Source organism: Hyla sarda, unplaced genomic scaffold, assembly GCF_029499605.1.
Source record: "Hyla sarda isolate aHylSar1 unplaced genomic scaffold, aHylSar1.hap1 scaffold_1237, whole genome shotgun sequence".
NCBI classification, from domain to species: Eukaryota; Metazoa; Chordata; class Amphibia; order Anura; family Hylidae; genus Hyla; species Hyla sarda.
The window spans coordinates 61861-82552 of record NW_026607858.1 but is presented as its reverse complement, the minus strand read 5'-3'; the positions used below and the strand labels follow the sequence as shown (position 1 = coordinate 82552).

Here is a 20692-nt window from a genome sequence, read left to right as displayed (position 1 = left end):
AGCACTGTGCTGTGATGTCACTCAATACCACTGACATCACTAGGTGTAAACAACATCTCTCCTTTGCTGTGTATGTGACTATGGAGCTGTTTGGTGATGTCGTCTATTATGGCCTTCATAGAAGCAACAGGAGATTGTTGCATCCATCTAGAACCCTCAGAACTACAGTGCTATGATGTCACTCACTTCCACAGGCCTTGCAGAGTGTAAACAACAACAACCCAGCTTTGTTGTGTATGTAACCATAGGGATTTGTGATGTCACCTAGAACCTTCACAGCAGCGACAGCTTTATGAGGAGCATCAGCACTGCTCTGCCTGAGCAGAACCATCACCGCCATAGGTTGTCAAATAACCCGGATTTAACCCACACAGGTAAGTCCAATGGGGTGCAGGCATGTCCTCTATGCTTACAGCTTCCCGTGGGTGTTGGTTTGATACCGTTTGGGGACAGCCAAGGAGGCATCTGCAGGCAACAAAGGTAGGTGTGTGCTTGTGTGTGTGTTTCCTATGCAGATCCTAAGCCCAGTGTCACATGCAAGTAGGAGGAGTAAGAAGGGTTCCTGGCAAATCCGGGTTATGGATTGCATTTAAAAAGGCCCCGTGGGAGTGCAATGGGCCCCTGTCTTGCTGCTTAGCAATAATGGTATGGGTTTAGGTTCTGCTGTGTGTACTGGTGGTTGACTGCCCCCCAGCCCAGAGTGTGCATGGAAAATTGTCTGGCAGCCTCCCTGACAGCAAGCAGTGATAGTGCCCATGAAGGGGACCTTGTTGGGCCCGCCCCTTTCACGGTTATCGCTTCTCGGCCTTTTGGCTAAGATCAAGTGTAGTATCTGTTCTTATCAGTTTAATATCTGATACGTCCCCTATCTGGGGACCATATATTAAATGGATTTTTGAGAACGGGGGCCGATTTCGAAGCTTGCTTCCGTCGCCCTATGCATTGACCCGATATGGCAGTATCTTCGGGTACAGTGCACCACCCCCTTACAGGGTTAAAAAGAAAGATTCCTACTTTCATTGCTACCTGCTTGCTGGCTAGCCAGCTAGCCAGCCCTGTGGGCCTTGCTGCTGCAGCCAAAAAACAAAAGGTGGTGCTGCTGCTGCTGCTTCTGCTGCTTCTGCTTGTGTCTGGCCGCTGTTGGAGCGTCCAGGCACAGGACTTCTGCTGCTGCTGACTAAATGGCCTCCTTAATTGGATCATTTGAGTAGCCAGCACACCTGTGCAGGTAGGGCATGACATGATAGGCAGCTGCCTTGATAGCGGGTGGGTGCTGAATGTTCCTAATTGACAAAATAAGATTAATGCTTATGAAGAAATATAAAATCTCATCCCTTCCCCAATATCGCGCCACACCCCTACCCCTTAATTCCCTGGTTGAACTTGATGGACATATGTCTTTTTTCGACCGTACTAACTATGTAACTATGTAACATAACATGGGGGGGGGGGGGGGGTCTCCTGGCTGTTCACACAGGTGTGTCATTGCTGTACATTGACCATGCATTGCTTCTGTGGTATTGCAAAGGCAAAGACAAATGCTTCCAGCCATCCATTGCACTAATGGATTGGTCATCAGCTGGCTGTCTATGTCCCGCATCAATATAGACCAAAGTACAGAGGGTTAGGCTATGCTATTGTGCACCTACCTGATGCATCAGAAGGTGCGAGGCCCTTGCTAAATTCTGTGCACAGACTTTGAGATCTATACTTTAGACTGTATCTAAACCTGCTCCAACATGGACTGACATTCTGGCCTACTTTCAGCCGATGCGACTTGTCTGTCGCTGAACAGTCGCTTTTTATGTATTCAGCACCTATGTATAATGTTGTAAAAATGCTCTAGAAGCTAAAGTCGCAGAAATGTCACACATATTTGGCCTGCAACTTTCTGTGCGACAAATTCAGACAGGAAAAATCAGTATAAATCCTTAGAAAATTATCCCCCAGTGTCTCCATCTGCTGGCGGTATTGAATAAGCATTGCTGCACTGATGGGGTATGCATTAGACGAAAAAAAAGAAGAAAAAGAAGAATAATACGCCCAGAAAAGAGGCGAAAAGGAGAAAAACGTAAAAAAACGTGAAAAAAAAGTAAGAGGAAGAGAAGGGAAAAAAAGGTGGAAATGGGTTTAAAAGTGATTTCGGCGGAGAAATATATATATATATATATATATATATATATATATATATATACGCGCACACACACACATATATATAAACGTATTCTCCGTTGAGATATTGCAGCCGCTGCTGTGTCCAGGCCCAGGAGCCTTAGCACTGTGCTGTGATGTCACTCAATACCACTGACATCACTAGGTGTAAACAACATCTCTCCTTTGCTGTGTATGTGACTATGGAGCTGTTTGGTGATGTCGTCTATTATGGCCTTCATAGAAGCAACAGGAGATTGTTGCATCCATCTAGAACCCTCAGAACTACAGTGCTATGATGTCACTCACTTCCACAGGCCTTGCAGAGTGTAAACAACAACAACCCAGCTTTGTTGTGTATGTAACCATAGGGATTTGTGATGTCACCTAGAACCTTCACAGCAGCGACAGCTTTATGAGGAGCATCAGCACTGCTCTGCCTGAGCAGAACCATCACCGCCATAGGTTGTCAAATAACCCGGATTTAACCCACACAGGTAAGTCCAATGGGGTGCAGGCATGTCCTCTATGCTTACAGCTTCCCGTGGGTGTTGGTTTGATACCGTTTGGGGACAGCCAAGGAGGCATCTGCAGGCAACAAAGGTAGGTGTGTGCTTGTGTGTGTGTTTCCTATGCAGATCCTAAGCCCAGTGTCACATGCAAGTAGGAGGAGTAAGAAGGGTTCCTGGCAAATCCGGGTTATGGATTGCATTTAAAAAGGCCCCGTGGGAGTGCAATGGGCCCCTGTCTTGCTGCTTAGCAATAATGGTATGGGTTTAGGTTCTGCTGTGTGTACTGGTGGTTGACTGCCCCCCAGCCCAGAGTGTGCATGGAAAATTGTCTGGCAGCCTCCCTGACAGCAAGCAGTGATAGTGCCCATGAAGGGGACCTTGTTGGGCCCGCCCCTTTCACGGTTATCGCTTCTCGGCCTTTTGGCTAAGATCAAGTGTAGTATCTGTTCTTATCAGTTTAATATCTGATACGTCCCCTATCTGGGGACCATATATTAAATGGATTTTTGAGAACGGGGGCCGATTTCGAAGCTTGCTTCCGTCGCCCTATGCATTGACCCGATATGGCAGTATCTTCGGGTACAGTGCACCACCCCCTTACAGGGTTAAAAAGAAAGATTCCTACTTTCATTGCTACCTGCTTGCTGGCTAGCCAGCTAGCCAGCCCTGTGGGCCTTGCTGCTGCAGCCAAAAAACAAAAGGTGGTGCTGCTGCTGCTGCTTCTGCTGCTTCTGCTTGTGTCTGGCCGCTGTTGGAGCGTCCAGGCACAGGACTTCTGCTGCTGCTGACTAAATGGCCTCCTTAATTGGATCATTTGAGTAGCCAGCACACCTGTGCAGGTAGGGCATGACATGATAGGCAGCTGCCTTGATAGCGGGTGGGTGCTGAATGTTCCTAATTGACAAAATAAGATTAATGCTTATGAAGAAATATAAAATCTCATCCCTTCCCCAATATCGCGCCACACCCCTACCCCTTAATTCCCTGGTTGAACTTGATGGACATATGTCTTTTTTCGACCGTACTAACTATGTAACTATGTAACATAACATGGGGGGGGGGGGGGGGGGGTCTCCTGGCTGTTCACACAGGTGTGTCATTGCTGTACATTGACCATGCATTGCTTCTGTGGTATTGCAAAGGCAAAGACAAATGCTTCCAGCCATCCATTGCACTAATGGATTGGTCATCAGCTGGCTGTCTATGTCCCGCATCAATATAGACCAAAGTACAGAGGGTTAGGCTATGCTATTGTGCACCTACCTGATGCATCAGAAGGTGCGAGGCCCTTGCTAAATTCTGTGCACAGACTTTGAGATCTATACTTTAGACTGTATCTAAACCTGCTCCAACATGGACTGACATTCTGGCCTACTTTCAGCCGATGCGACTTGTCTGTCGCTGAACAGTCGCTTTTTATGTATTCAGCACCTATGTATAATGTTGTAAAAATGCTCTAGAAGCTAAAGTCGCAGAAATGTCACACATATTTGGCCTGCAACTTTCTGTGCGACAAATTCAGACAGGAAAAATCAGTATAAATCCTTAGAAAATTATCCCCCAGTGTCTCCATCTGCTGGCGGTATTGAATAAGCATTGCTGCACTGATGGGGTATGCATTAGACGAAAAAAAAGAAGAAAAAGAAGAATAATACGCCCAGAAAAGAGGCGAAAAGGAGAAAAACGTAAAAAAACGTGAAAAAAAAGTAAGAGGAAGAGAAGGGAAAAAAAGGTGGAAATGGGTTTAAAAGTGATTTCGGCGGAGAAATATATATATATATATATATATATATATATATATATATATATACGCGCACACACACACATATATATAAACGTATTCTCCGTTGAGATATTGCAGCCGCTGCTGTGTCCAGGCCCAGGAGCCTTAGCACTGTGCTGTGATGTCACTCAATACCACTGACATCACTAGGTGTAAACAACATCTCTCCTTTGCTGTGTATGTGACTATGGAGCTGTTTGGTGATGTCGTCTATTATGGCCTTCATAGAAGCAACAGGAGATTGTTGCATCCATCTAGAACCCTCAGAACTACAGTGCTATGATGTCACTCACTTCCACAGGCCTTGCAGAGTGTAAACAACAACAACCCAGCTTTGTTGTGTATGTAACCATAGGGATTTGTGATGTCACCTAGAACCTTCACAGCAGCGACAGCTTTATGAGGAGCATCAGCACTGCTCTGCCTGAGCAGAACCATCACCGCCATAGGTTGTCAAATAACCCGGATTTAACCCACACAGGTAAGTCCAATGGGGTGCAGGCATGTCCTCTATGCTTACAGCTTCCCGTGGGTGTTGGTTTGATACCGTTTGGGGACAGCCAAGGAGGCATCTGCAGGCAACAAAGGTAGGTGTGTGCTTGTGTGTGTGTTTCCTATGCAGATCCTAAGCCCAGTGTCACATGCAAGTAGGAGGAGTAAGAAGGGTTCCTGGCAAATCCGGGTTATGGATTGCATTTAAAAAGGCCCCGTGGGAGTGCAATGGGCCCCTGTCTTGCTGCTTAGCAATAATGGTATGGGTTTAGGTTCTGCTGTGTGTACTGGTGGTTGACTGCCCCCCAGCCCAGAGTGTGCATGGAAAATTGTCTGGCAGCCTCCCTGACAGCAAGCAGTGATAGTGCCCATGAAGGGGACCTTGTTGGGCCCGCCCCTTTCACGGTTATCGCTTCTCGGCCTTTTGGCTAAGATCAAGTGTAGTATCTGTTCTTATCAGTTTAATATCTGATACGTCCCCTATCTGGGGACCATATATTAAATGGATTTTTGAGAACGGGGGCCGATTTCGAAGCTTGCTTCCGTCGCCCTATGCATTGACCCGATATGGCAGTATCTTCGGGTACAGTGCACCACCCCCTTACAGGGTTAAAAAGAAAGATTCCTACTTTCATTGCTACCTGCTTGCTGGCTAGCCAGCTAGCCAGCCCTGTGGGCCTTGCTGCTGCAGCCAAAAAACAAAAGGTGGTGCTGCTGCTGCTGCTTCTGCTGCTTCTGCTTGTGTCTGGCCGCTGTTGGAGCGTCCAGGCACAGGACTTCTGCTGCTGCTGACTAAATGGCCTCCTTAATTGGATCATTTGAGTAGCCAGCACACCTGTGCAGGTAGGGCATGACATGATAGGCAGCTGCCTTGATAGCGGGTGGGTGCTGAATGTTCCTAATTGACAAAATAAGATTAATGCTTATGAAGAAATATAAAATCTCATCCCTTCCCCAATATCGTGCCACACCCCTACCCCTTAATTCCCTGGTTGAACTTGATGGACATATGTCTTTTTTCGACCGTACTAACTATGTAACTATGTAACATAACATGGGGGGGGGGGGGGGGTCTCCTGGCTGTTCACACAGGTGTGTCATTGCTGTACATTGACCATGCATTGCTTCTGTGGTATTGCAAAGGCAAAGACAAATGCTTCCAGCCATCCATTGCACTAATGGATTGGTCATCAGCTGGCTGTCTATGTCCCGCATCAATATAGACCAAAGTACAGAGGGTTAGGCTATGCTATTGTGCACCTACCTGATGCATCAGAAGGTGCGAGGCCCTTGCTAAATTCTGTGCACAGACTTTGAGATCTATACTTTAGACTGTATCTAAACCTGCTCCAACATGGACTGACATTCTGGCCTACTTTCAGCCGATGCGACTTGTCTGTCGCTGAACAGTCGCTTTTTATGTATTCAGCACCTATGTATAATGTTGTAAAAATGCTCTAGAAGCTAAAGTCGCAGAAATGTCACACATATTTGGCCTGCAACTTTCTGTGCGACAAATTCAGACAGGAAAAATCAGTATAAATCCTTAGAAAATTATCCCCCAGTGTCTCCATCTGCTGGCGGTATTGAATAAGCATTGCTGCACTGATGGGGTATGCATTAGACGAAAAAAAAGAAGAAAAAGAAGAATAATACGCCCAGAAAAGAGGCGAAAAGGAGAAAAACGTAAAAAAACGTGAAAAAAAAGTAAGAGGAAGAGAAGGGAAAAAAAGGTGGAAATGGGTTTAAAAGTGATTTCGGCGGAGAAATATATATATATATATATATATATATATATATATATATATATATACGCGCACACACACACATATATATAAACGTATTCTCCGTTGAGATATTGCAGCCGCTGCTGTGTCCAGGCCCAGGAGCCTTAGCACTGTGCTGTGATGTCACTCAATACCACTGACATCACTAGGTGTAAACAACATCTCTCCTTTGCTGTGTATGTGACTATGGAGCTGTTTGGTGATGTCGTCTATTATGGCCTTCATAGAAGCAACAGGAGATTGTTGCATCCATCTAGAACCCTCAGAACTACAGTGCTATGATGTCACTCACTTCCACAGGCCTTGCAGAGTGTAAACAACAACAACCCAGCTTTGTTGTGTATGTAACCATAGGGATTTGTGATGTCACCTAGAACCTTCACAGCAGCGACAGCTTTATGAGGAGCATCAGCACTGCTCTGCCTGAGCAGAACCATCACCGCCATAGGTTGTCAAATAACCCGGATTTAACCCACACAGGTAAGTCCAATGGGGTGCAGGCATGTCCTCTATGCTTACAGCTTCCCGTGGGTGTTGGTTTGATACCGTTTGGGGACAGCCAAGGAGGCATCTGCAGGCAACAAAGGTAGGTGTGTGCTTGTGTGTGTGTTTCCTATGCAGATCCTAAGCCCAGTGTCACATGCAAGTAGGAGGAGTAAGAAGGGTTCCTGGCAAATCCGGGTTATGGATTGCATTTAAAAAGGCCCCGTGGGAGTGCAATGGGCCCCTGTCTTGCTGCTTAGCAATAATGGTATGGGTTTAGGTTCTGCTGTGTGTACTGGTGGTTGACTGCCCCCCAGCCCAGAGTGTGCATGGAAAATTGTCTGGCAGCCTCCCTGACAGCAAGCAGTGATAGTGCCCATGAAGGGGACCTTGTTGGGCCCGCCCCTTTCACGGTTATCGCTTCTCGGCCTTTTGGCTAAGATCAAGTGTAGTATCTGTTCTTATCAGTTTAATATCTGATACGTCCCCTATCTGGGGACCATATATTAAATGGATTTTTGAGAACGGGGGCCGATTTCGAAGCTTGCTTCCGTCGCCCTATGCATTGACCCGATATGGCAGTATCTTCGGGTACAGTGCACCACCCCCTTACAGGGTTAAAAAGAAAGATTCCTACTTTCATTGCTACCTGCTTGCTGGCTAGCCAGCTAGCCAGCCCTGTGGGCCTTGCTGCTGCAGCCAAAAAACAAAAGGTGGTGCTGCTGCTGCTGCTTCTGCTGCTTCTGCTTGTGTCTGGCCGCTGTTGGAGCGTCCAGGCACAGGACTTCTGCTGCTGCTGACTAAATGGCCTCCTTAATTGGATCATTTGAGTAGCCAGCACACCTGTGCAGGTAGGGCATGACATGATAGGCAGCTGCCTTGATAGCGGGTGGGTGCTGAATGTTCCTAATTGACAAAATAAGATTAATGCTTATGAAGAAATATAAAATCTCATCCCTTCCCCAATATCGCGCCACACCCCTACCCCTTAATTCCCTGGTTGAACTTGATGGACATATGTCTTTTTTCGACCGTACTAACTATGTAACTATGTAACATAACATGGGGGGGGGGGGGGGGGGGTCTCCTGGCTGTTCACACAGGTGTGTCATTGCTGTACATTGACCATGCATTGCTTCTGTGGTATTGCAAAGGCAAAGACAAATGCTTCCAGCCATCCATTGCACTAATGGATTGGTCATCAGCTGGCTGTCTATGTCCCGCATCAATATAGACCAAAGTACAGAGGGTTAGGCTATGCTATTGTGCACCTACCTGATGCATCAGAAGGTGCGAGGCCCTTGCTAAATTCTGTGCACAGACTTTGAGATCTATACTTTAGACTGTATCTAAACCTGCTCCAACATGGACTGACATTCTGGCCTACTTTCAGCCGATGCGACTTGTCTGTCGCTGAACAGTCGCTTTTTATGTATTCAGCACCTATGTATAATGTTGTAAAAATGCTCTAGAAGCTAAAGTCGCAGAAATGTCACACATATTTGGCCTGCAACTTTCTGTGTGACAAATTCAGACAGGAAAAATCAGTATAAATCCTTAGAAAATTATCCCCCAGTGTCTCCATCTGCTGGCGGTATTGAATAAGCATTGCTGCACTGATGGGGTATGCATTAGACGAAAAAAAAGAAGAAAAAGAAGAATAATACGCCCAGAAAAGAGGCGAAAAGGAGAAAAACGTAAAAAAACGTGAAAAAAAAGTAAGAGGAAGAGAAGGGAAAAAAAGGTGGAAATGGGTTTAAAAGTGATTTCGGCGGAGAAATATATATATATATATATATATATATATATATATATATATACGCGCACACACACACATATATATAAACGTATTCTCCGTTGAGATATTGCAGCCGCTGCTGTGTCCAGGCCCAGGAGCCTTAGCACTGTGCTGTGATGTCACTCAATACCACTGACATCACTAGGTGTAAACAACATCTCTCCTTTGCTGTGTATGTGACTATGGAGCTGTTTGGTGATGTCGTCTATTATGGCCTTCATAGAAGCAACAGGAGATTGTTGCATCCATCTAGAACCCTCAGAACTACAGTGCTATGATGTCACTCACTTCCACAGGCCTTGCAGAGTGTAAACAACAACAACCCAGCTTTGTTGTGTATGTAACCATAGGGATTTGTGATGTCACCTAGAACCTTCACAGCAGCGACAGCTTTATGAGGAGCATCAGCACTGCTCTGCCTGAGCAGAACCATCACCGCCATAGGTTGTCAAATAACCCGGATTTAACCCACACAGGTAAGTCCAATGGGGTGCAGGCATGTCCTCTATGCTTACAGCTTCCCGTGGGTGTTGGTTTGATACCGTTTGGGGACAGCCAAGGAGGCATCTGCAGGCAACAAAGGTAGGTGTGTGCTTGTGTGTGTGTTTCCTATGCAGATCCTAAGCCCAGTGTCACATGCAAGTAGGAGGAGTAAGAAGGGTTCCTGGCAAATCCGGGTTATGGATTGCATTTAAAAAGGCCCCGTGGGAGTGCAATGGGCCCCTGTCTTGCTGCTTAGCAATAATGGTATGGGTTTAGGTTCTGCTGTGTGTACTGGTGGTTGACTGCCCCCCAGCCCAGAGTGTGCATGGAAAATTGTCTGGCAGCCTCCCTGACAGCAAGCAGTGATAGTGCCCATGAAGGGGACCTTGTTGGGCCCGCCCCTTTCACGGTTATCGCTTCTCGGCCTTTTGGCTAAGATCAAGTGTAGTATCTGTTCTTATCAGTTTAATATCTGATACGTCCCCTATCTGGGGACCATATATTAAATGGATTTTTGAGAACGGGGGCCGATTTCGAAGCTTGCTTCCGTCGCCCTATGCATTGACCCGATATGGCAGTATCTTCGGGTACAGTGCACCACCCCCTTACAGGGTTAAAAAGAAAGATTCCTACTTTCATTGCTACCTGCTTGCTGGCTAGCCAGCTAGCCAGCCCTGTGGGCCTTGCTGCTGCAGCCAAAAAACAAAAGGTGGTGCTGCTGCTGCTGCTTCTGCTGCTTCTGCTTGTGTCTGGCCGCTGTTGGAGCGTCCAGGCACAGGACTTCTGCTGCTGCTGACTAAATGGCCTCCTTAATTGGATCATTTGAGTAGCCAGCACACCTGTGCAGGTAGGGCATGACATGATAGGCAGCTGCCTTGATAGCGGTGGGTGCTGAATGTTCCTAATTGACAAAATAAGATTAATGCTTATGAAGAAATATAAAATCTCATCCCTTCCCCAATATCGCGCCACACCCCTACCCCTTAATTCCCTGGTTGAACTTGATGGACATATGTCTTTTTTCGATAACATGGGGGGGGGGGGGGGGGGGTCTCCTGGCTGTTCACACAGGTGTGTCATTGCTGTACATTGACCATGCATTGCTTCTGTGGTATTGCAAAGGCAAAGACAAATGCTTCCAGCCATCCATTGCACTAATGGATTGGTCATCAGCTGGCTGTCTATGTCCCGCATCAATATAGACCAAAGTACAGAGGGTTAGGCTATGCTATTGTGCACCTACCTGATGCATCAGAAGGTGCGAGGCCCTTGCTAAATTCTGTGCACAGACTTTGAGATCTATACTTTAGACTGTATCTAAACCTGCTCCAACATGGACTGACATTCTGGCCTACTTTCAGCCGATGCGACTTGTCTGTCGCTGAACAGTCGCTTTTTATGTATTCAGCACCTATGTATAATGTTGTAAAAATGCTCTAGAAGCTAAAGTCGCAGAAATGTCACACATATTTGGCCTGCAACTTTCTGTGCGACAAATTCAGACAGGAAAAATCAGTATAAATCCTTAGAAAATTATCCCCCAGTGTCTCCATCTGCTGGCGGTATTGAATAAGCATTGCTGCACTGATGGGGTATGCATTAGACGAAAAAAAAGAAGAAAAAGAAGAATAATACGCCCAGAAAAGAGGCGAAAAGGAGAAAAACGTAAAAAAACGTGAAAAAAAAGTAAGAGGAAGAGAAGGGAAAAAAAGGTGGAAATGGGTTTAAAAGTGATTTCGGCGGAGAAATATATATATATATATATATATATATATATATATATATATATACGCGCACACACACACATATATATAAACGTATTCTCCGTTGAGATATTGCAGCCGCTGCTGTGTCCAGGCCCAGGAGCCTTAGCACTGTGCTGTGATGTCACTCAATACCACTGACATCACTAGGTGTAAACAACATCTCTCCTTTGCTGTGTATGTGACTATGGAGCTGTTTGGTGATGTCGTCTATTATGGCCTTCATAGAAGCAACAGGAGATTGTTGCATCCATCTAGAACCCTCAGAACTACAGTGCTATGATGTCACTCACTTCCACAGGCCTTGCAGAGTGTAAACAACAACAACCCAGCTTTGTTGTGTATGTAACCATAGGGATTTGTGATGTCACCTAGAACCTTCACAGCAGCGACAGCTTTATGAGGAGCATCAGCACTGCTCTGCCTGAGCAGAACCATCACCGCCATAGGTTGTCAAATAACCCGGATTTAACCCACACAGGTAAGTCCAATGGGGTGCAGGCATGTCCTCTATGCTTACAGCTTCCCGTGGGTGTTGGTTTGATACCGTTTGGGGACAGCCAAGGAGGCATCTGCAGGCAACAAAGGTAGGTGTGTGCTTGTGTGTGTGTTTCCTATGCAGATCCTAAGCCCAGTGTCACATGCAAGTAGGAGGAGTAAGAAGGGTTCCTGGCAAATCCGGGTTATGGATTGCATTTAAAAAGGCCCCGTGGGAGTGCAATGGGCCCCTGTCTTGCTGCTTAGCAATAATGGTATGGGTTTAGGTTCTGCTGTGTGTACTGGTGGTTGACTGCCCCCCAGCCCAGAGTGTGCATGGAAAATTGTCTGGCAGCCTCCCTGACAGCAAGCAGTGATAGTGCCCATGAAGGGGACCTTGTTGGGCCCGCCCCTTTCACGGTTATCGCTTCTCGGCCTTTTGGCTAAGATCAAGTGTAGTATCTGTTCTTATCAGTTTAATATCTGATACGTCCCCTATCTGGGGACCATATATTAAATGGATTTTTGAGAACGGGGGCCGATTTCGAAGCTTGCTTCCGTCGCCCTATGCATTGACCCGATATGGCAGTATCATCGGGTACAGTGCACCACCCCCTTACAGGGTTAAAAAGAAAGATTCCTACTTTCATTGCTACCTGCTTGCTGGCTAGCCAGCTAGCCAGCCCTGTGGGCCTTGCTGCTGCAGCCAAAAAACAAAAGGTGGTGCTGCTGCTGCTGCTTCTGCTGCTTCTGCTTGTGTCTGGCCGCTGTTGGAGCGTCCAGGCACAGGACTTCTGCTGCTGCTGACTAAATGGCCTCCTTAATTGGATCATTTGAGTAGCCAGCACACCTGTGCAGGTAGGGCATGACATGATAGGCAGCTGCCTTGATAGCGGGTGGGTGCTGAATGTTCCTAATTGACAAAATAAGATTAATGCTTATGAAGAAATATAAAATCTCATCCCTTCCCCAATATCGCGCCACACCCCTACCCCTTAATTCCCTGGTTGAACTTGATGGACATATGTCTTTTTTCGACCGTACTAACTATGTAACTATGTAACATAACATGGGGGGGGGGGGGGGGGGGGTCTCCTGGCTGTTCACACAGGTGTGTCATTGCTGTACATTGACCATGCATTGCTTCTGTGGTATTGCAAAGGCAAAGACAAATGCTTCCAGCCATCCATTGCACTAATGGATTGGTCATCAGCTGGCTGTCTATGTCCCGCATCAATATAGACCAAAGTACAGAGGGTTAGGCTATGCTATTGTGCACCTACCTGATGCATCAGAAGGTGCGAGGCCCTTGCTAAATTCTGTGCACAGACTTTGAGATCTATACTTTAGACTGTATCTAAACCTGCTCCAACATGGACTGACATTCTGGCCTACTTTCAGCCGATGCGACTTGTCTGTCGCTGAACAGTCGCTTTTTATGTATTCAGCACCTATGTATAATGTTGTAAAAATGCTCTAGAAGCTAAAGTCGCAGAAATGTCACACATATTTGGCCTGCAACTTTCTGTGCGACAAATTCAGACAGGAAAAATCAGTATAAATCCTTAGAAAATTATCCCCCAGTGTCTCCATCTGCTGGCGGTATTGAATAAGCATTGCTGCACTGATGGGGTATGCATTAGACGAAAAAAAAGAAGAAAAAGAAGAATAATACGCCCAGAAAAGAGGCGAAAAGGAGAAAAACGTAAAAAAACGTGAAAAAAAAGTAAGAGGAAGAGAAGGGAAAAAAAGGTGGAAATGGGTTTAAAAGTGATTTCGGCGGAGAAATATATATATATATATATATATATATATATATATATATATATATACGCGCACACACACACATATATATAAACGTATTCTCCGTTGAGATATTGCAGCCGCTGCTGTGTCCAGGCCCAGGAGCCTTAGCACTGTGCTGTGATGTCACTCAATACCACTGACATCACTAGGTGTAAACAACATCTCTCCTTTGCTGTGTATGTGACTATGGAGCTGTTTGGTGATGTCGTCTATTATGGCCTTCATAGAAGCAACAGGAGATTGTTGCATCCATCTAGAACCCTCAGAACTACAGTGCTATGATGTCACTCACTTCCACAGGCCTTGCAGAGTGTAAACAACAACAACCCAGCTTTGTTGTGTATGTAACCATAGGGATTTGTGATGTCACCTAGAACCTTCACAGCAGCGACAGCTTTATGAGGAGCATCAGCACTGCTCTGCCTGAGCAGAACCATCACCGCCATAGGTTGTCAAATAACCCGGATTTAACCCACACAGGTAAGTCCAATGGGGTGCAGGCATGTCCTCTATGCTTACAGCTTCCCGTGGGTGTTGGTTTGATACCGTTTGGGGACAGCCAAGGAGGCATCTGCAGGCAACAAAGGTAGGTGTGTGCTTGTGTGTGTGTTTCCTATGCAGATCCTAAGCCCAGTGTCACATGCAAGTAGGAGGAGTAAGAAGGGTTCCTGGCAAATCCGGGTTATGGATTGCATTTAAAAAGGCCCCGTGGGAGTGCAATGGGCCCCTGTCTTGCTGCTTAGCAATAATGGTATGGGTTTAGGTTCTGCTGTGTGTACTGGTGGTTGACTGCCCCCCAGCCCAGAGTGTGCATGGAAAATTGTCTGGCAGCCTCCCTGACAGCAAGCAGTGATAGTGCCCATGAAGGGGACCTTGTTGGGCCCGCCCCTTTCACGGTTATCGCTTCTCGGCCTTTTGGCTAAGATCAAGTGTAGTATCTGTTCTTATCAGTTTAATATCTGATACGTCCCCTATCTGGGGACCATATATTAAATGGATTTTTGAGAACGGGGGCCGATTTCGAAGCTTGCTTCCGTCGCCCTATGCATTGACCCGATATGGCAGTATCTTCGGGTACAGTGCACCACCCCCTTACAGGGTTAAAAAGAAAGATTCCTACTTTCATTGCTACCTGCTTGCTGGCTAGCCAGCTAGCCAGCCCTGTGGGCCTTGCTGCTGCAGCCAAAAAACAAAAGGTGGTGCTGCTGCTGCTGCTTCTGCTGCTTCTGCTTGTGTCTGGCCGCTGTTGGAGCGTCCAGGCACAGGACTTCTGCTGCTGCTGACTAAATGGCCTCCTTAATTGGATCATTTGAGTAGCCAGCACACCTGTGCAGGTAGGGCATGACATGATAGGCAGCTGCCTTGATAGCGGGTGGGTGCTGAATGTTCCTAATTGACAAAATAAGATTAATGCTTATGAAGAAATATAAAATCTCATCCCTTCCCCAATATCGCGCCACACCCCTACCCCTTAATTCCCTGGTTGAACTTGATGGACATATGTCTTTTTTCGACCGTACTAACTATGTAACTATGTAACATAACATGGGGGGGGGGGGGGGGGGTCTCCTGGCTGTTCACACAGGTGTGTCATTGCTGTACATTGACCATGCATTGCTTCTGTGGTATTGCAAAGGCAAAGACAAATGCTTCCAGCCATCCATTGCACTAATGGATTGGTCATCAGCTGGCTGTCTATGTCCCGCATCAATATAGACCAAAGTACAGAGGGTTAGGCTATGCTATTGTGCACCTACCTGATGCATCAGAAGGTGCGAGGCCCTTGCTAAATTCTGTGCACAGACTTTGAGATCTATACTTTAGACTGTATCTAAACCTGCTCCAACATGGACTGACATTCTGGCCTACTTTCAGCCGATGCGACTTGTCTGTCGCTGAACAGTCGCTTTTTATGTATTCAGCACCTATGTATAATGTTGTAAAAATGCTCTAGAAGCTAAAGTCGCAGAAATGTCACACATATTTGGCCTGCAACTTTCTGTGCGACAAATTCAGACAGGAAAAATCAGTATAAATCCTTAGAAAATTATCCCCCAGTGTCTCCATCTGCTGGCGGTATTGAATAAGCATTGCTGCACTGATGGGGTATGCATTAGACGAAAAAAAAGAAGAAAAAGAAGAATAATACGCCCAGAAAAGAGGCGAAAAGGAGAAAAACGTAAAAAAACGTGAAAAAAAAGTAAGAGGAAGAGAAGGGAAAAAAAGGTGGAAATGGGTTTAAAAGTGATTTCGGCGGAGATATATATATATATATATATATATATATATATATATATATATATATATATACGCGCACACACACACATATATATAAACGTATTCTCCGTTGAGATATTGCAGCCGCTGCTGTGTCCAGGCCCAGGAGCCTTAGCACTGTGCTGTGATGTCACTCAATACCACTGACATCACTAGGTGTAAACAACATCTCTCCTTTGCTGTGTATGTGACTATGGAGCTGTTTGGTGATGTCGTCTATTATGGCCTTCATAGAAGCAACAGGAGATTGTTGCATCCATCTAGAACCCTCAGAACTACAGTGCTATGATGTCACTCACTTCCACAGGCCTTGCAGAGTGTAAACAACAACAACCCAGCTTTGTTGTGTATGTAACCATAGGGATTTGTGATGTCACCTAGAACCTTCACAGCAGCGACAGCTTTATGAGGAGCATCAGCACTGCTCTGCCTGAGCAGAACCATCACCGCCATAGGTTGTCAAATAACCCGGATTTAACCCACACAGGTAAGTCCAATGGGGTGCAGGCATGTCCTCTATGCTTACAGCTTCCCGTGGGTGTTGGTTTGATACCGTTTGGGGACAGCCAAGGAGGCATCTGCAGGCAACAAAGGTAGGTGTGTGCTTGTGTGTGTGTTTCCTATGCAGATCCTAAGCCCAGTGTCACATGCAAGTAGGAGGAGTAAGAAGGGTTCCTGGCAAATCCGGGTTATGGATTGCATTTAAAAAGGCCCCGTGGGAGTGCAATGGGCCCCTGTCTTGCTGCTTAGCAATAATGGTATGGGTTTAGGTTCTGCTGTGTGTACTGGTGGTTGACTGCCCCCCAGCCCAGAGTGTGCATGGAAAATTGTCTGGCAGCCTCCCTGACAGCAAGCAGTGATAGTGCCCATGAAGGGGACCTTGTTGGGCCCGCCCCTTTCACGGTTATCGCTTCTCGGCCTTTTGGCTAAGATCAAGTGTAGTATCTGTTCTTATCAGTTTAATATCTGATACGTCCCCTATCTGGGGACCATATATTAAATGGATTTTTGAGAACGGGGGCCGATTTCGAAGCTTGCTTCCGTCGCCCTATGCATTGACCCGATATGGCAGTATCTTCGGGTACAGTGCACCACCCCCTTACAGGGTTAAAAAGAAAGATTCCTACTTTCATTGCTACCTGCTTGCTGGCTAGCCAGCTAGCCAGCCCTGTGGGCCTTGCTGCTGCAGCCAAAAAACAAAAGGTGGTGCTGCTGCTGCTGCTTCTGCTGCTTCTGCTTGTGTCTGGCCGCTGTTGGAGCGTCCAGGCACAGGACTTCTGCTGCTGCTGACTAAATGGCCTCCTTAATTGGATCATTTGAGTAGCCAGCACACCTGTGCAGGTAGGGCATGACATGATAGGCAGCTGCCTTGATAGCGGGTGGGTGCTGAATGTTCCTAATTGACAAAATAAGATTAATGCTTATGACGAAATATAAAATCTCATCCCTTCCCCAATATCGCGCCACACCCCTACCCCTTAATTCCCTGGTTGAACTTGATGGACATATGTCTTTTTTCGACCGTACTAACTATGTAACTATGTAACATAACATGGGGGGGGGGGGGTCTCCTGGCTGTTCACACAGGTGTGTCATTGCTGTACATTGACCATGCATTGCTTCTGTGGTATTGCAAAGGCAAAGACAAATGCTTCCAGCCATCCATTGCACTAATGGATTGGTCATCAGCTGGCTGTCTATGTCCCGCATCAATATAGACCAAAGTACAGAGGGTTAGGCTATGCTATTGTGCACCTACCTGATGCATCAGAAGGTGCGAGGCCCTTGCTAAATTCTGTGCACAGACTTTGAGATCTATACTTTAGACTGTATCTAAACCTGCTCCAACATGGACTGACATTCTGGCCTACTTTCAGCCGATGCGACTTGTCTGTCGCTGAACAGTCGCTTTTTATGTATTCAGCACCTATGTATAATGTTGTAAAAATGCTCTAGAAGCTAAAGTCGCAGAAATGTCACACATATTTGGCCTGCAACTTTCTGTGCGACAAATTCAGACAGGAAAAATCAGTATAAATCCTTAGAAAATTATCCCCCAGTGTCTCCATCTGCTGGCGGTATTGAATAAGCATTGCTGCACTGATGGGGTATGCATTAGACGAAAAAAAAGAAGAAAAAGAAGAATAATACGCCCAGAAAAGAGGCGAAAAGGAGAAAAACGTAAAAAAACGTGAAAAAAAAGTAAGAGGAAGAGAAGGGAAAAAAAGGTGGAAATGGGTTTAAAAGTGATTTCGGCGGAGAAATATATATATATATATATATATATATATATATATATATATATACGCGCACACACACACATATATATAAACGTATTCTCCGTTGAGATATTGCAGCCGCTGCTGTGTCCAGGCCCAGGAGCCTTAGCACTGTGCTGTGATGTCACTCAATACCACTGACATCACTAGGTGTAAACAACATCTCTCCTTTGCTGTGTATGTGACTATGGAGCTGTTTGGTGATGTCGTCTATTATGGCCTTCATAGAAGCAACAGGAGATTGTTGCATCCATCTAGAGCCCTCAGAACTACAGTGCTATGATGTCACTCACTTCCACAGGCCTTGCAGAGTGTAAACAACAACAACCCAGCTTTGTTGTGTATGTAACCATAGGGATTTGTGATGTCACCTAGAACCTTCACAGCAGCGACAGCTTTATGAGGAGCATCAGCACTGCTCTGCCTGAGCAAAACCATCACCGCCATAGGTTGTCAAATAACCCGGATTTAACCCACACAGGTAAGTCCAATGGGGTGCAGGCATGTCCTCTATGCTTACAGCTTCCCGTGGGTGTTGGTTTGATACCGTTTGGGGACAGCCAAGGAGGCATCTGCAGGCAACAAAGGTAGGTGTGTGCTTGTGTGTGTGTTTCCTATGCAGATCCTAAGCCCAGTGTCACATGCAAGTAGGAGGAGTAAGAAGGGTTCCTGGCAAATCCGGGTTATGGATTGCATTTAAAAAGGCCCCGTGGGAGTGCAATGGGCCCCTGTCTTGCTGCTTAGCAATAATGGTATGGGTTTAGGTTCTGCTGTGTGTACTGGTGGTTGACTGCCCCCCAGCCCAGAGTGTGCATGGAAAATTGTCTGGCAGCCTCCCTGACAGCAAGCAGTGATAGTGCCCATGAAGGGGACCTTGTTGGGCCCGCCCCTTTCACGGTTATCGCTTCTCGGCCTTTTGGCTAAGATCAAGTGTAGTATCTGTTCTTATCAGTTTAATATCTGATACGTCCCCTATCTGGGGACCATATATTAAATGGATTTTTGAGAACGGGGGCCGATTTCGAAGCTTGCTTCCGTCGCCCTATGCATTGACCCGATATGGCAGTATCTTCGGGTACAGTGCACCACCCCCTTACAGGGTTAAAAAGAAAGATTCCTACTTTCATTGCTACCTGCTTGCTGGCTAGCCAGCTAGCCAGCCCTGTGGGCCTTGCTGCTGCAGCCAAAAAACAAAAGGTGGTGCTGCTGCTGCTGCTTCTGCTGCTTCTGCTTGTGTCTGGCCGCTGTTGGAGCGTCCAGGCACAGGACTTCTGCTGCTGCTGACTAAATGGCCTCCTTAATTGGATCATTTGAGTAGCCAGCACACCTGTGCAGGTAGGGCATGACATGATAGGCAGCTGCCTTGATAGCGGGTGGGTGCTGAATGTTCCTAATTGACAAAATAAGATTAATGCTTATGAAGAAATATAAAATCTCATCCCTTCCCCAATATCGCGCCACACCCCTACCCCTTAATTCCCTGGTTGAACTTGATGGACATATGTCTTTTTTCGACCGTACTAACTATGTAACTATGTAACATAACATGGGGGGGGGGGGGGGGGGTCTCCTGGCTGTTCACACAGGTGTGTCATTGCTGTACATTGACCATGCATTGCTTCTGTGGTATTGCAAAGGCAAAGACAAATGCTTCCAGCCATCCATTGCACTAATGGATTGGTCATCAGCTGGCTGTCTATGTCCCGCATCAATATAGACCAAAGTACAGAGGGTTAGGCTATGCTATTGTGCACCTACCTGATGCATCAGAAGGTGCGAGGCCCTTGCTAAATTCTGTGCACAGACTTTGAGATCTATACTTTAGACTGTATCTAAACCTGCTCCAACATGGACTGACATTCTGGCCTACTTTCAGCCGATGCGACTTGTCTGTCGCTGAACAGTCGCTTTTTATGTATTCAGCACCTATGTATAATGTTGTAAAAATGCTCTAGAAGCTAAAGTCGCAGAAATGTCACACATATTTGGCCTGCAACTTTCTGTGCGACAAATTCAGACAGGAAAAATCAGTATAAATCCTTAGAAAATTATCCCCCAGTGTCTCCATCTGCTGGCGGTATTGAATAAGCATTGCTGCACTGATGGGGTATGCATTAGACGAAAAAAAAGAAGAAAAAGAAGAATAATACGCCCAGAAAAGAGGCGAAAAGGAGAAAAACGTAAAAAAACGTGAAAAAAAAGTAAGAGGAAGAGAAGGGAAAAAAAGGTGGAAATGGGTTTAAAAGTGATTTCGGCGGAGAAATATATATATATATATATATATATATATATATATATATATATATACGCGCACACACACACATATATATAAACGTATTCTCCGTTGAGATATTGCAGCCGCTGCTGTGTCCAGGCCCAGGAGCCTTAGCACTGTGCTGTGATGTCACTCAATACCACTGACATCACTAGGTGTAAACAACATCTCTCCTTTGCTGTGTATGTGACTATGGAGCTGTTTGGTGATGTCGTCTATTATGGCCTTCATAGAAGCAACAGGAGATTGTTGCATCCATCTAGAACCCTCAGAACTACAGTGCTATGATGTCACTCACTTCCACAGGCCTTGCAGAGTGTAAACAA

The 20692-nt window shown here is 46.1% G+C and overlaps 9 non-coding genes across 9 annotated transcripts; all 9 read left to right on the top strand.

Moving 5' to 3' along the window:
• Window positions 1–793: 793 nt before the first annotated feature.
• Window positions 794–984, top strand: LOC130303690 (U2 spliceosomal RNA). The gene has a single exon (XR_008853722.1). It is a non-coding gene; the product is annotated as a U2 spliceosomal RNA (small nuclear RNA).
• Window positions 985–3067: 2083 nt separating this feature from the next.
• On the top strand, window positions 3068–3258 carry LOC130303689 (U2 spliceosomal RNA). Its single transcript, XR_008853721.1, has one exon. It is a non-coding gene; the product is annotated as a U2 spliceosomal RNA (small nuclear RNA).
• A 2088-nt stretch (window positions 3259–5346) lies between these two features.
• LOC130303688 (U2 spliceosomal RNA) lies at window positions 5347–5537 on the top strand. The gene has a single exon (XR_008853720.1). It is a non-coding gene; the product is annotated as a U2 spliceosomal RNA (small nuclear RNA).
• Window positions 5538–7624: 2087 nt separating this feature from the next.
• Window positions 7625–7815, top strand: LOC130303687 (U2 spliceosomal RNA). The gene has a single exon (XR_008853719.1). It is a non-coding gene; the product is annotated as a U2 spliceosomal RNA (small nuclear RNA).
• Window positions 7816–9901: 2086 nt separating this feature from the next.
• LOC130303686 (U2 spliceosomal RNA) lies at window positions 9902–10092 on the top strand. Its single transcript, XR_008853717.1, has one exon. It is a non-coding gene; the product is annotated as a U2 spliceosomal RNA (small nuclear RNA).
• A 2060-nt stretch (window positions 10093–12152) lies between these two features.
• LOC130303658 (U2 spliceosomal RNA) lies at window positions 12153–12343 on the top strand. The gene has a single exon (XR_008853691.1). It is a non-coding gene; the product is annotated as a U2 spliceosomal RNA (small nuclear RNA).
• A 2091-nt stretch (window positions 12344–14434) lies between these two features.
• On the top strand, window positions 14435–14625 carry LOC130303685 (U2 spliceosomal RNA). Its single transcript, XR_008853716.1, has one exon. It is a non-coding gene; the product is annotated as a U2 spliceosomal RNA (small nuclear RNA).
• Window positions 14626–16718: 2093 nt separating this feature from the next.
• Window positions 16719–16909, top strand: LOC130303684 (U2 spliceosomal RNA). Its single transcript, XR_008853715.1, has one exon. It is a non-coding gene; the product is annotated as a U2 spliceosomal RNA (small nuclear RNA).
• A 2082-nt stretch (window positions 16910–18991) lies between these two features.
• On the top strand, window positions 18992–19182 carry LOC130303683 (U2 spliceosomal RNA). The gene has a single exon (XR_008853714.1). It is a non-coding gene; the product is annotated as a U2 spliceosomal RNA (small nuclear RNA).
• The last annotated feature ends 1510 nt before the right edge of the window (window positions 19183–20692 follow it).